Source organism: Myiozetetes cayanensis, unplaced genomic scaffold (genome assembly GCF_022539395.1).
Source record: "Myiozetetes cayanensis isolate MyiCay16 unplaced genomic scaffold, myiCay2020 scf1, whole genome shotgun sequence".
Classification (NCBI taxonomy): Eukaryota; Metazoa; Chordata; class Aves; order Passeriformes; family Tyrannidae; genus Myiozetetes; species Myiozetetes cayanensis.
This window is the reverse complement of record NW_026086604.1, coordinates 122,543,187-122,557,143: the sequence shown is the minus strand read 5'-3', so window position 1 is coordinate 122,557,143 and position 13,957 is coordinate 122,543,187. Positions and strand designations below refer to the sequence as shown.

The window sequence follows — 13,957 nt, the reverse complement described above, 5'->3', positions numbered from 1 at the left end:
TCCCACCCTCCACACAGCACACATAGGGTATCACTGGTTTTGCAGTCACTTCATATGGGTGATCTGGGTTTTGGATTGGTTTGGTTTGGGTTTGTTTGAATAGGAATGATGCAAGGGAGCTTTTTTTTTCCTCATATTTAGAATGGCTTTAGTCATGCAGATGATATGCCTGTCAAAATAGGTCCAAACTGGAATATTAGCAATAAAAAAAAGGTGAAATGCAAAACGTCATAAAAAATTTCTAACAACTTGATATGAAATCACAGCAATTGCAACATCAACATGAAGACATTTTTCTTTCCCTTGCCAAAAAACCTTTCATCCTCTGGACACCTCCTGGTCAATGGAATCTTCAACTTACCCTTGATCCCAGTGTGCTTGTTCTGAGTACCATTTCACATCTCTCTAACTGGATGTTGCTCACTCACTGCAACATTTTATTTGGGCTCTGGAATTCACCAAGGGCTTAGTTTATGCCTTCAAACATAAAATTCCTTGCTCTACCCATTCCAAAGCCACAGCACATTGCCTCACCCACTGACTGTGAGCTGTCCTGGCTCTTCTCACCCTTCTTGAATCTTCTATCTCCCATTCTCACATTCTTGCTTCAAGAGGACCTATCAAGCACAGGAGGACCTATCAGCAGCTGCAGTTTTCCTGCTCTACCTGAACAGGATAAGTTCACCACGTTTTCTGTCAGGTCAACAGATTCTCCTAAAAAACACAACAGCACTTCCAGAGAATCTTTCAAACATGCACAGTCATTTATCACCATGTTTTTATCTACCAGGAAAATTATTCTAAATATCTCACTCACACATACACACAAAAAAGGGGGGAAAAGAGAAAAAAAGGGCAGACAGTGATAGATTTTATTTAATTGTGTCTGGTTGTCCCTACCAGCTTTTCCTTTAGCTTTACTCTGGCAGTAAATCTGTTATCTGCTCTCACAAACTATCCTTAGCAGTTGCACTTTGGCTCTCTGAAGCAGAAATCCTCAGAGCGCAATTTATACAAATAATACAGTCCATTCCTTCATTTGAGAAGCAAAGGTTCATTCAACTCTAAGCACCTTTGCCTAGGACCTGCTTGCTTTTACACAATGTAAATTTTAGCCACAGCACTTGGTAAATAGGAGAGGAGATTGACTTTTCATATATCACTAACCATTGTAATCATTCCAAGTAGAAAAGTAAATATTTTGATACGGAAATACACCCAATCCACTCTGAAAGAAAATGCAAATCAAGTGTGACTGTGCATATGACAATCCTGTCAGTGCCTGCCCACTGGTAACAGAATACCAGCAAACTGCCTACTCCCTATATCATGACTGTAGGAACCAAATCAGATGTCTACAGAAATTGAAAGAAAAAATACACTGCTAAGTCAGACACATGACAGTATCCTCAATTTTTACTAGAACTCCATTTCAGAAGGGCAGGGGGGAAAACCTTTCACCACCTCTTCACAGCAATAATTATTTGGAGAAAAAATAAATTATAATACTTTTTCTCTTTTTCCCCTTCATTTCCTAGACACAACAGTTCTCCCTAGCTGCCCCCAGCTCTTGGGACATGGATGGCCGGACACACACACACGCACACCCCCACACCCCACAACCCATAAAAACAACCTCCCCAAACCCAAAAGCCAACAGTGACAAAAACTAAAGAAAAAAAAAAAACAAACACAACAAACAAACATGAAACCCCACAAAATAGCTGCCTTTTAGAGTAGAAATTCAGTTTCTTTCTGCTGCCATTGCCTCCACCATAGTCACCACTAGCACTGCATTATCACCATTTGAGATCAGCCCAAGGAGGTCCCACCTTCACAGTTCCTCCTCAGAGTGCATTATCAACATCCAGGGGAAAAGAAAACCAGGAACAGGTCACAGACATGGAAAGTTAAGAGGCAGCAGCAGAGATGTAAAAAACAAGGCTGCAGGGACAATCAGAGGATGCTAAGATGGGGTATATGATCAACATGATTAGAAATTTCCTCAGTTGCTCTTTTGGTGGTCTGTTTTAGAAAATGTAACAGGAATTTTTTCAAAAAAGGTGATAAGAAATACTGGGCAATAAGAGGAGTAACTCTAAGCTGAGTTCACTTCTGATGCTCATTTCACTGACTCTATGAGTCTCTGGTGTAGGAAGAGGTTTACACACACACATTAAAATTTTTATTTTACAAGACTTAGTTCTATGTATGACTGAATACGTATTTTCATGTAGCAAAAGAATTGTTGCTAAAGAATTCCCTAGATTTTATTAGTATGTTTTCTTATTTCTAAGACTCTTATCAGCATGGCATCTACTCAACTGAGGAAAAAAACTACCATACAATGCACAGTTGACTATCAATATAGAGTAGTATACAGAAACAAATGATCTAGGACAGAGGGCTGCATCTGGAGACTGATGACTGGAATTTTAATTCTAAATATAATGTATATTTCTTAATTCTAAAAATAATGTATATAATTTACATATTTCTAGAAAGCAGAATTAAAAACACTGTTTCAATATAGCAAGGTCCAGACAAACACAAAAATAATTAAGAAAATTTCAAGTATATCTTCCTTGTATTAAAAGTAAAAAAATTATATCCACACCTGCACATCCATTTTCTTCTATGTGCAAGTCCATTATGAGAAAAATCACCTAAAGATCTGAAGATTACAAAACTAGTCAAATATCATATCCACTCATCTTCATTCATTTTGGAGAACTGAAACTAGGTGTCATGACTGCACTGGGGCAGTTCAAACAGAGTTCACTACCAATTCCCAGGTTACTGATCGCAAAATTGCTCAACCAAAGCCTCCCCCAGGACCAGGTGCCATGATCTTCACACGAGTGAAACCCCCATATATGTCAGCAGGAGCTCCACACGCAGAAGGAAGGTCATTGATGGTTCCAGAGGCATGAATTCATCATGGTCTAATGCAACTCCCTCAATGTACGAGTGGGTTAGAAGCTGTCTGCATATGCTTTTCATGCATCTGCTATAAGGGCCATGACACAAACACAGCTCAGAGAAAAGACACAGAAAATAAACCCACAATACCAGAGGTCACGCCTCAATAGTAAGCATTATGATGCATTAATTCTAAACTATACATAACTTTTTCATCAAAGCTTCAAAGTTTAAGAAACACTGCTCATATCTCAATATATTCAAAACAAGTAAACTTTAAAAGGAGTCTGACAGCATCAGCCTTCCTTATTTACCATTTCCTTGCTTTATCATATTCATTTTCTTAAGTTCAAAGCTACAGACTAACACAGTCATTTGATAGCACTCAGTATTCAATAAATTTACCAGGAAACTTTAGTGGTCATTACTAAATACATACCTTCCTAAGCTAAAATTGCTTGGATTTCTTTGTAATGGAAATTCTTTTACTGTACACCTAACAGGGGGGACCAGTCTCTTTCATTAGGTCAAACTAGCAATGAAATACCATACAATATTTCTTTTAGATTCATATGTCACAGAAGTGTAACTTCTACTAAAAGGATTAAAGAAATTACGTAATGTGACACTATATACTTTATTATTTACAAGTATTATAAAAAGTGATGAGTAGTTCATATAGAATAATTTATGGTAAATATATTATGGGAAATAATTTGCAATTAAGTGTGATCACCAAATTCACAGAAGTACAGTTCTTGGAAGCAGACTCCCAGTGTGAATAGCCACACAAATTAAGATATAATATTGTCCCCACCTTCTTCCATATTTAAATTTAGAATACCAGACCTTCAAAAATTATGACAGTAACTGCTTTGCTTAAGTATCTTCACAGACAAACACAGAAGATGTACAAACATGACCAAAGTATTATATTTTATTCTAAACTAGAGTTATTGCAGTATTTTGCCCTCTTTCTTCTAGCAGTATTATTGTTTTAATGACTTAGTTTTGTATTATAAACCTTATGTTATGTTTTAGACTGCTTGGAGACATTCTGTGGTTTCTGGTAAGGATGTGCAGAATTGATGCTCAGTGAATTCCAATCTGCATGAAGCATCTAATGACATGTTTCCTGAGGCTGTAAATGCCTAGGCACAATGGTTCATGTGACCCACTCAAGCTCCATGTTCCCATTTCTATATTAAAATAGGATGAACATGGTGATGATGATTTATTTTAAATAATAGCAATGATACTGTAATATAAAGTCAATTATTTATTAGTGATACATACACACGCATAGAACCAGTTACTTACAAAGTTCACTTCTGTGGGACATATGATCTAAATAAAAACTGTATTTCTGTTGTGTTTTGGACTTCATTCAGATGTAATGTGATGCCAGCTAGGGTTAGTCACTTGCTTAGGAACTGTTTCTCTAACTACCACCTCAGAACTTCAATTCCTGTAAGTAACTAAACTGTAACAGACACCTTCTGACAACTATAAATTTAATCATGTTCACAACATCAGTGAATATTTGCTGGCATATTCAACATGTGGTCAATATAAATTTATAAAGAAGGTATGCATTCTTATATGTACACACCCATGCTGTTAATTAACACAGTCCAAGTCTTTATGTATTATGCAGCAGAATATTTTGTATTAGGTTAAGGTTAGAAGACTAGCAAACAGAAAAACAAAACAAAAAATCTAAACACTTCAAAACTATTTTTAAAACATTTTTATTTCTAATAACTCTTTAAATGAGTACATTTAAGCAAAAAGCGTGATACATTAGACTGTTATGAAGTGTATCTTTTAAATAATTTAAAGTTCACTTTGTATTTTATTCACAAAGAAAAACAACCCTTTTCCAATGGATTATCAAGTCATTATTACAGTTGTTAAATCCATACCAATGAAATATTTAACACAGACACTGTAACGTTTTTAAGGATAGATACAGGAAAGATTTAGAGAGTTGAAACAGAATTTAGGTATAATATAGGTATTAAATCCCCTAATAGCCTGACTCTCCTTTCTCTTGCTTGCTAATGCTATCCTCCACTTCCCACTGGAATAGTTTAATATACCTCAGCATTGATGAATCCAAAGTAATGCACACAGAAAAAAACCCCTAACAATATACTTAAAGTGATGAGTAGTAAGCTCATCAGTGATGAATTATCACTCAGAAATAAAATAAAATTATGGCATTACAATTAGAAAACATCAGATCAGTGTTTAATGGTATTCAAAATAGAAGTATTTGGAAAGAAACAGAGAATAAAACAATTTATTTTACTGTATAGATCCCTGATACACTTGCATTCTGAATAACATAGAGTATTTTGGATTTTCAAACTGATTACAATAGAACTGGAAAAAGAGGACAAAAAAAAGATGGAGCAACCTGATTATAAAGAATAAGAGTAGACTAGAATTCTTCCCGCTTCAAGATGAAACAATGGGCTATCACAGATATCTGTAAAATAATAAATGTGTATAGAGTGTTGGAGCCTGGGGGAACACTCTGGAGATGCTCAGCCTATTGTTATATTCTTCCCTTGATAATCACTGTGAGGAGACATCATACCAGTCCAGACAGACTTCAGTAAAGTGATCCTTATGCTTCTAAAAAGAGGTATGAAAAATGATCCCATTCACCTGCCCTACTTGTCTTGATAAGAATATAAATAAGCCACAGGGAACTTTAAGGACAATGAACAGAATATGACTTCACCAAAAAAAAAAAAAAAAGTCCAGACAGACTGGTCAATAGAAAATATTTTCCTCTAAATTAAAAAAAAAAGGTAAATGCCACAATACAAACAAAAGATTTTACTGGTAATATGTATAGTTTTCAAAAATAACTAGACAATAACTAATGGAAACATCCCTTTTAGTTGTAATTGTGCTGCTGTCATTTACAGAATCCAACTACAATCCTATTAAGGAATGCAATCTGCATTATCAGCTCTTCAAAAGAATACATCTACTATGTGTAAGATTCTTCTCCATGATAAACTTCATGACAATACTTAGCGTCTTCACCATGCTGTTTACATCAATTATAAGGTTTTGAAGAGCATTATGAGACTTTTAATGTATTAAAACAGAAAGGTTATTCCACTGTGAAATGTCTTTCTTTCCCTCCCCTCCTTGAATTCTATTAGGCTATCTTAAACAAGAATGATTGAGTAGAATTTGTGTTAAATCTGCAGAAACAATGACAACATTGTCGAAGACAAGGTAAGACTAAGTATTATCTTCCCTTCTACAACACCCACAGGTTGAAAATCATCACCACATCTGTTCTGCCTTTAGCAGCTTGATTATTGAATAGCCTAAAATCTCTCCCAAGAAACTTTTCTTTAAACAACCTCACTACTGCTTGCATATCCCTAAAACATTTAAATGGATGTAGTAGATACTGGGTTTAAATTTTTGAGACATTTATGTTCTATAAAGAAAGTAGATATACAAGTTCAATACATCTACAGAGGTGTCAACATGTCTCTCACAGAACTGGATGAAAATCAATTTTGATATCAACATGTAATAATGATCTACATGCGTGATTCATATTAATATGTCAATAGGAAACAATTATCAGCATACATGTTGATATCAGAACACAATGTTCAGCACCAAGATCTTCATATTGGCATACATACATCAAGTTCCCTGGGGAGGAACAGCATTTGACTCCTTCATGGGTTAATACTTTGCTCACAACTTAAAAGAGATGGCACCTGCTCTGCCAAATACATATTTGCATTTCCAAAGAATGAGAGCAGTCAACAAGACAAGGGGAGGAGTAATGAAACTTTCCCTGAATAAATTAAAGAACTCTACACGGAGAAGGAATGAAACATTTGAATCTGAATGAAAACTGCAGAAGATGCCAAGAAATATGTACAAGAATTGGCAAACTCTTCCTGCTTCTGATGCTCTCCAGTGAAAGCTGGCCAGGAATGTAAATAATGCGAGACAAATCAGAGCTTGACCTCACAGCAAATCTAAGGAGTTGCATCTTGTCAGAATACATAGAAGATTTTGATCTGATTTTAGTACAAATAAAGCAAGAATGTCTTTCTGTTCTACAACTGCTGTCATTATAAGACCATGTTCCACAGTAGTTTACTTTGGATTTTAGATTCTGAAAAGAATGTTTTTATTTACTTTTACTTTAAAGTGGCAGATGAATTAAGGATGAGCTACAGAAATTTTCAAGGTTTCTTGATGATGAAAGCATTACTCCACCCCCATAGCAGTGGTTATCCCTTTATGCAGGGTCCTGGACTAATCATGCAGAATTCACTGTCTCAATACATCAGTGTATTAGGATACTGAAAAGGTAAGAAGTCATCTCTTTCTTTAGCTGGACAGCAATTTGAGAGTCACTAATGTAGGATCCAAAATGAAAAAGCTTCACTGAGTGACCACAGTTGATCAGGCATGTGCCCTGGACTTAGATAAGGTCAGAGTGAGTATGGTCCAAACCCTGAAGGAGTGCTCTTAAAAGTATAAGATCTTTTGTATTTCTCATATTTTGTTATTAGTTTACACTGCAGCTATCTGTTCCTTTAATTACATTGAAATATAACTGAATATGTTCCTGTTAGCTGGAAAAATTTGTCAGATTTTACAAATTCTTCTGTCATTGACTGATGACCTACCCTGACCTCATTAGCTCAACAGAATATGAACACACAAAAATCCTTAGTAGAGACCTGAACTTCATTGGAGTTCATTGGAGAAGACACTGGATATAAGTATCGGATCAGCTATCAAGACTGTTTTTCTCAACAGAAACAGAGATATGCAACAGTCACAGCACTGGTGTACTGTGCAATACAGGGTAGAAAAATAAATTATTGATTACTCATATAAGATGGCTTTGTAGTTTCTGTGTGTCTTTTTAGAGAAAACAATCTGTGACGGAACATAAAGCTTTTCTACAAGTCACTATTTTGAATTCACAAAGGTAGAAGTTTTCATAACTGGATATGGTATTTTACTATGTGAAGAACACAAAGTAACCATTTGGCATTTTAAATTTAAAGAGGAAGTAAAAGAATATTCTTATCTGAGTAATCTACTACTTTAAACAACACCTAATCTTCAAAGCTGGGCATTTCCCCAGGATTCCTCCAGCCATTCTATTTTTACGAAGTAACGGTTGTGTCAACAGCACTAAGCCTAACAAAGGGCAATACAGTTTTATATCTCTGTTATGTAAAAGATCATACAGTTTAGGAGGTTTGAATTCTTTGACATAGAAGTTATCAGCCTCTTTAAACACAAACATTGTTGTTAGTGCTTTTAAAGTAAAAACAGGCAAAATGACCCACTGCCCCTCCTGAGCAGAAGGCATTGCAGTACTTATACAATTTTAAATTTACATCAGCATATGATGATAAACCTGGTCACAGATGTAGTAGTTTTTCAATTTGTGTGACAGGTAGAACAAAGTAAACCTAAATGCCTGTGTAAGACTTCATAGTTTCAAAGTAAATCCAGAATTTTTAGAAAACTCTGCAATTTTATTTTCCATTAAAATGTGTTACTGGAATATTTTATATCCATAAGGAATTAGGATAGAGACTTTTTGATAAAAACATACCATAGTCATGTTTTTGGGATATGAAGAAAAATAAAAATGCTCCAGAGTACTTGTTTATTTAGATACATTTAAAAATAGGTCCTTTGATATTTAACTTCTGGTATGTGGCCCATTCTAATGAACTACTGTTTTCAGGCTATTTTACTTTGCTTTTATATTCAGTAACGCATGGAGAAGATTTGATACATTCTTAGGATTTCAATTCTTCCTTACACTTCTTGTTGAGAAAATACCCAAGGGTATAATTTATCTCACCCAAAGCCGGATGCCTTAAAATTAGACTTTAAACTGTGAAAGAGTCATCCCAGCCAGGCACCCTTTATAATGAATTGAGAGACCTGGATACATCCAGAATGTACTTCAACTGACCTATAAAGGATGTTCATCTTAAAATTAAAATTTCCCCCAGCAGGTGCTTTTGACTTTCCATTAGCAATAATAGAAGAGACAGAAGGTAACCAGATGGTATTTAGATATTGAATAGAAGAGAGATTATATCCATTAATGTATATTTTTAACATTTTCAAAACTTTTAACTCTAAATGATGACTAAATATAAAGAAATAGACAAAGTGAAGATATTGCGTAAAAAAATTTAAAGGTGTAAAGAAGCAGCAGTACAGTTACATAAAGGAGATTAATCCAAGGGTTACATTTCTAATCCTAAAACCTTTTCCCAGAATTCACTAGCTCAGGTTCTTTTATATTTTAGTAAAAAAACTATCACTGAAGACTAGCCTTGGAAAAGAAAAAAAAAAAGAAAAAAAAAACCAAACCAAACCAAAAAACTAATGGTAAGCATTAAACTTCCTTTTGCTTGCTTAATTCATTCCTGCCTGTACTCACACATTTTTCAGTTTTCACCTGCTTCAGTATGATTTCTTTGGCTAGTAAATGTTCTCTTTTTTCTTTTTTTTTTTTCTCTTTTTTCCTTCCTCCCTTTTTAAAATCCATTTCTGGCATAATATTACCTCCCATTCAATTGATTAATTCATATATTCATGCAGGAAACATGAGAAAATCCACAATTAAAGAGGCAAAAGATGCCACTGGAAAAAAAGCAGCAGACTCTTGAGTCTTGGGATGCAATGGTTCATACTGCTTATATCTAGGCCATAATCTCTATAGTCTAGATTTACAAGAAAACACTAGTTCTCCTTTCAGAAGACAAGACAAGAAAATTTACTGACTTCACAACATCTGTGATTCTTTACAAGGTTGACACAGCTGCCTCACTATTTCCCATTTCTTTATTTTTACTTAAATTTAGCTTGTCAACCCTCTAAGACCACAAACACAAATATGTAATTGCATGAAAAAGTCATATATACTTCAATAGTGTTCAGGAACGATTTCAGGTAATTTCCAAACTCAAACCACTGTAAACATCAGAACTGTCCACCTGATAACAAAGTTAGACCAAAGAGAATAAATTTGATTAGTTGTTTTTACTTTATGCAATATGCTTTAAAAGACAAAGGAAACGGGAACGAAGTTTCTATTAACTGTGTGAGTTCTCCACATTCCCTGATTAAACCACCACTACATTGGAATGCTTCATAATATTCCACAAGGCAACTCAAGAGGAAAGTGAAGCACACATCATAGCAGAAGGCTCACAGAGTTTGATGCCCAGAGTGCAACATAAACTTTCATGAAAATTTGCACTGTGTATCTGTTGAGATTGTTCCTACTGCAAGGACTAGAGAGCGAGCTAGTTATTACAATTACTGAATGCTAGACTGTATGCCTAATAAAAAAAAAATCACAACAACTTCAAACCAAGTAATCAAAATGTGGATGAAAATCAAACTAAAAAAAAATTAAATAATTCACAGCCTTTGTACTAACTAAATATTCCTGTCAGCATAACAAAAAGGTCCATTCATAAAATCTCTAGTATACAAGAAAGAAGTATCTAGATGTCATTTTAGTTATGGTTTCCTACAGTAAACAACAAACATTATCTAAAAATAAAAAGCTAATTGGTCCCCACAACTGGAAGCCTAATTAGTAACACTGTACTGACAAACATGTCCACAACTTTGCTTGTCTTTTTATTTTTTTAGGGCAAAACAATAGCATCAGAGTTGTTCATTTGCATTCCAAACTTGTGTTAAGGGGTTGGACAAGAAATAATTAAACAGCCTCCAAATACTTACATTTGTTAGGCTTTTAAACTTGTGGCAAACTAACTATATCCCCCCAGGGCTAGACTGCTGCAAACATTATTCAGAGAAATTCTCTATTTTCTTCAGAAACAATTAAAAAAGAAAATGTGTTCTACATTGCATAAAGATCTTTTACAGGGTGTTTGGGGACAGTTACTCATCTCAATTCCAACTAAATAAATAAATATTTACTTCTCAACTTCCCAAAGTAGCCAAAATATCTTACCTGCATCGGATCATTTCTACCCATAGTATGAGCATTATTAATGTCATGAAAACTAGGTCAGGTTGACAAACTGAAGATACCAGTTTTCAAATTTATAACTTTTTTCACTCTTTTAGACAAGGTATTAAAAATTCAAACTCTTCTCAATGAGACCCACTATGTCACTTCTTCAGCTTTCCCGCACTACTGTGAATTTGCTGGTTTAACTATAAAAGTAGTCCCCAAAGAGAAAATTATTACTAAAATACTGTAATGAAAAACTAAAATTCTGGACAAGTAATTGTCCTAAGTCTACTATTACTGTTACTAATTATTTTGCAAGTGCCACAGGAAACAAGGGACTCACTGAAGAAACTCGACTGAAGGTCAACAGATCCTTTATGTGGAATTGTTGTCACCAAAATATTTTTTTAACCTTTTATACCATCTCTTACTGATTAAACTGGCTGTGAAATACCAAAATTCCTTTGGACCTAAACTTATTCTTCACAAGTGTAAAAAAATTGGAAATGACATTCAGAGTAAGGCCCAGTACATTTTATTGATTTATTTTTCACTTTAGACAGTATTGCAAAGCTCAGTTGGGAACTCCTGAAGTAGTTTGCAAACTTTACTTGATGAAAACAAGAAGTAGGGAGCTGGAATAATGATTTCAGATGGCCAGCATCCTGTTCTTCAATAGCACTGCACTCTGTTGATGTCTCCCAGATTTTATTGACAGAGCTTTATCATAACTTTAAAATAAACATAAGTGTCCTTCACAAGTGCCTTGTCCTTTCCACAGGTAAAAGTCTGGCTGAAATTCGCTTGCTCCAGCACACCAAACAACAAAACAAGACCTGTTGTTTCTGTAATCCTTCTGATTGTTGCCACTCTTCCATAATTCCAGATACAGATGGGAATGTTTCATCATACACTTTTTACATGGATCCACAACTCCTACCATGACACAAGATAAGAAGATACACTGTGAATATACAGATAAAGTGCTCTTTGCAACAAAGTTAACTTTAACCAAGGAAACACCAGAAATAATCAAGTCTTTAAAAGACTTGTTAAAAGTGTATGCAGAAGGCTTAACTTATCAATGATATAATAAAGGTCATAATTCAAAGAAAATGAAACATCATATATCATCTATACTCAAGGAGCGTTTGGACAATAATCAGAGTCATAGTTTAGTTTTAGGTAGTCCTGTGAGGAGCCAAGCGTTGGACTCTAAAAGTCTTTATGGGTCACTTAAAACTTCAGATATTCTATAATTCTATCCTATGTGCTGTTAATTGGTATTACATTTAATATGAAGCATGATTTCAGACCATTATCCTTCATTCCATATGTACCATTCACAAGAACTCAGTGCTGCTGTCATACACACACACAAAGCAAAAAAAGTCCAGTCCAGCTATCCAGTCAAATGATTGAAGTTTTCCAGTATTAACCTATTACTGCCTTTACTCCCAAGTGTGCTATTTACACCCTGCTTTATCAAAATGCTGCTCTAACAGGTTTCTTACAACTCTTCCTCTTTTTTCCTGTTCCTGTGATCTCATTCCATTGCCAAGAGGTACCTAGACTTGTCCTGTAAAGTGGCACCTACATGACACTTAGTTCCAGAGCAGAAACAGTGCAGAACCTCCCTGTAAGTAAAAAACCTGATATCTAATGCTCTTCAAAACAATTATGAACTTTATTATTTTGAAACTGTATAAACTCTTAAAAAAATATCTCTTCATTCATGTATTGCTGCTGAACACTGTTCCTTGAATCTTCGACACCTATAGGTGTTTAGAAAAGATGATTTGAGCTTGAAAGTAACAATTCCAATATATTCCTTCTCCCTAAACAAACATGACAAAGTGTAATTTTTCTTAAACCTGCTTAAGAGCAGCAACTTCTGCTGTTTACAGGCACCTGAATTAGATTAACACAATTGGACCCAAATATTTCAAATTCATAGCATAAAACATATCACTCCAAAACCATTTCATGCTGTTGAATAAGTGTTTCAGGCCTTCTCTGCCATGATAAACAACCAAGTCCTTCTAGCTTGACAAATGAACAAGAGACAACATCAGCCCCTGGAGGAAAGTGCTGCTTCGTGATGCCCCATGTTTCTTGATGCTTGTTTTCCTTCTCTAGCAGACAGGCATTTCAGGCTCTGAGCAATACCAGATTACCACTTTGGGGAGAAACAAGGGACTTATTTCCTGTCATTTTATCCATAAAGCGTAGCACAAGTCAAGTCATTTGGGAATGCATATTAGGTTCTCGGTATGGATTTTTTTTTTCCCCGGATATATAATGACTTTCTAAATATGTGCATCATACCATTCAAGTGCAAAGAACAACTATTACCTTGCTGCATTAGGTCATTTAACCTAAATGGGAGTAGGAAATGTTAAGTGGCTTTTACAAAAACTTAAAAAGACTACTTTTCCTGCTACAATTACTGGTTTTCCCCACCCTGTTGCATTGCCTTTTCATTTTTTGATAGGATTTTATAAGTTTTCCATCTTCTTTCTAAACTCACATCAACCAGATAAAAATGTTTTTGAAAAATAATAAAGTTCTCACTAAAATTATAGAAAAACAGTCAAACAGAATGAAGAACTGAAGACCCTGCAATATGCTTGTTCAGCTAGGGAGGAAAAAAATACCTATGATACAGTAATCTGCTGAAAAAAACCTTTAATCCATTTCCAAAGCAGGATACTTACAATGCACTCACACACACACACACACACAAAAAAAAAAAAAAAAAGAATAAGTTTAAGAAGACCAGCCCTTAAAGCATAAGTTTTTAGTTGCATCCTGTGCTTCCTGCCCTCGCTGTGTTTGCATCCACACTGGATGCCTCACACTTCACCGTTTTGAACCCTGCTATCGGGGGCAGCATCAGGACATTGGCTGGGGTTGAGCAAAGTGATGTAGGTCAACAAGGCAAATTGGCAGTAACAAGAAATCTAAGCGACACATCGTGACACGTTCCATACGGCA

At 35.1% G+C, this 13,957-nt stretch overlaps 1 protein-coding gene across 3 annotated transcripts in view; it reads right to left on the bottom strand.

Moving 5' to 3' along the window:
* The window catches only part of DGKB (diacylglycerol kinase beta), a 337,929-nt gene that overhangs the window by 323,134 nt on the left and 838 nt on the right, over positions 1-13,957 (bottom strand). The window lies entirely within an intron of this gene.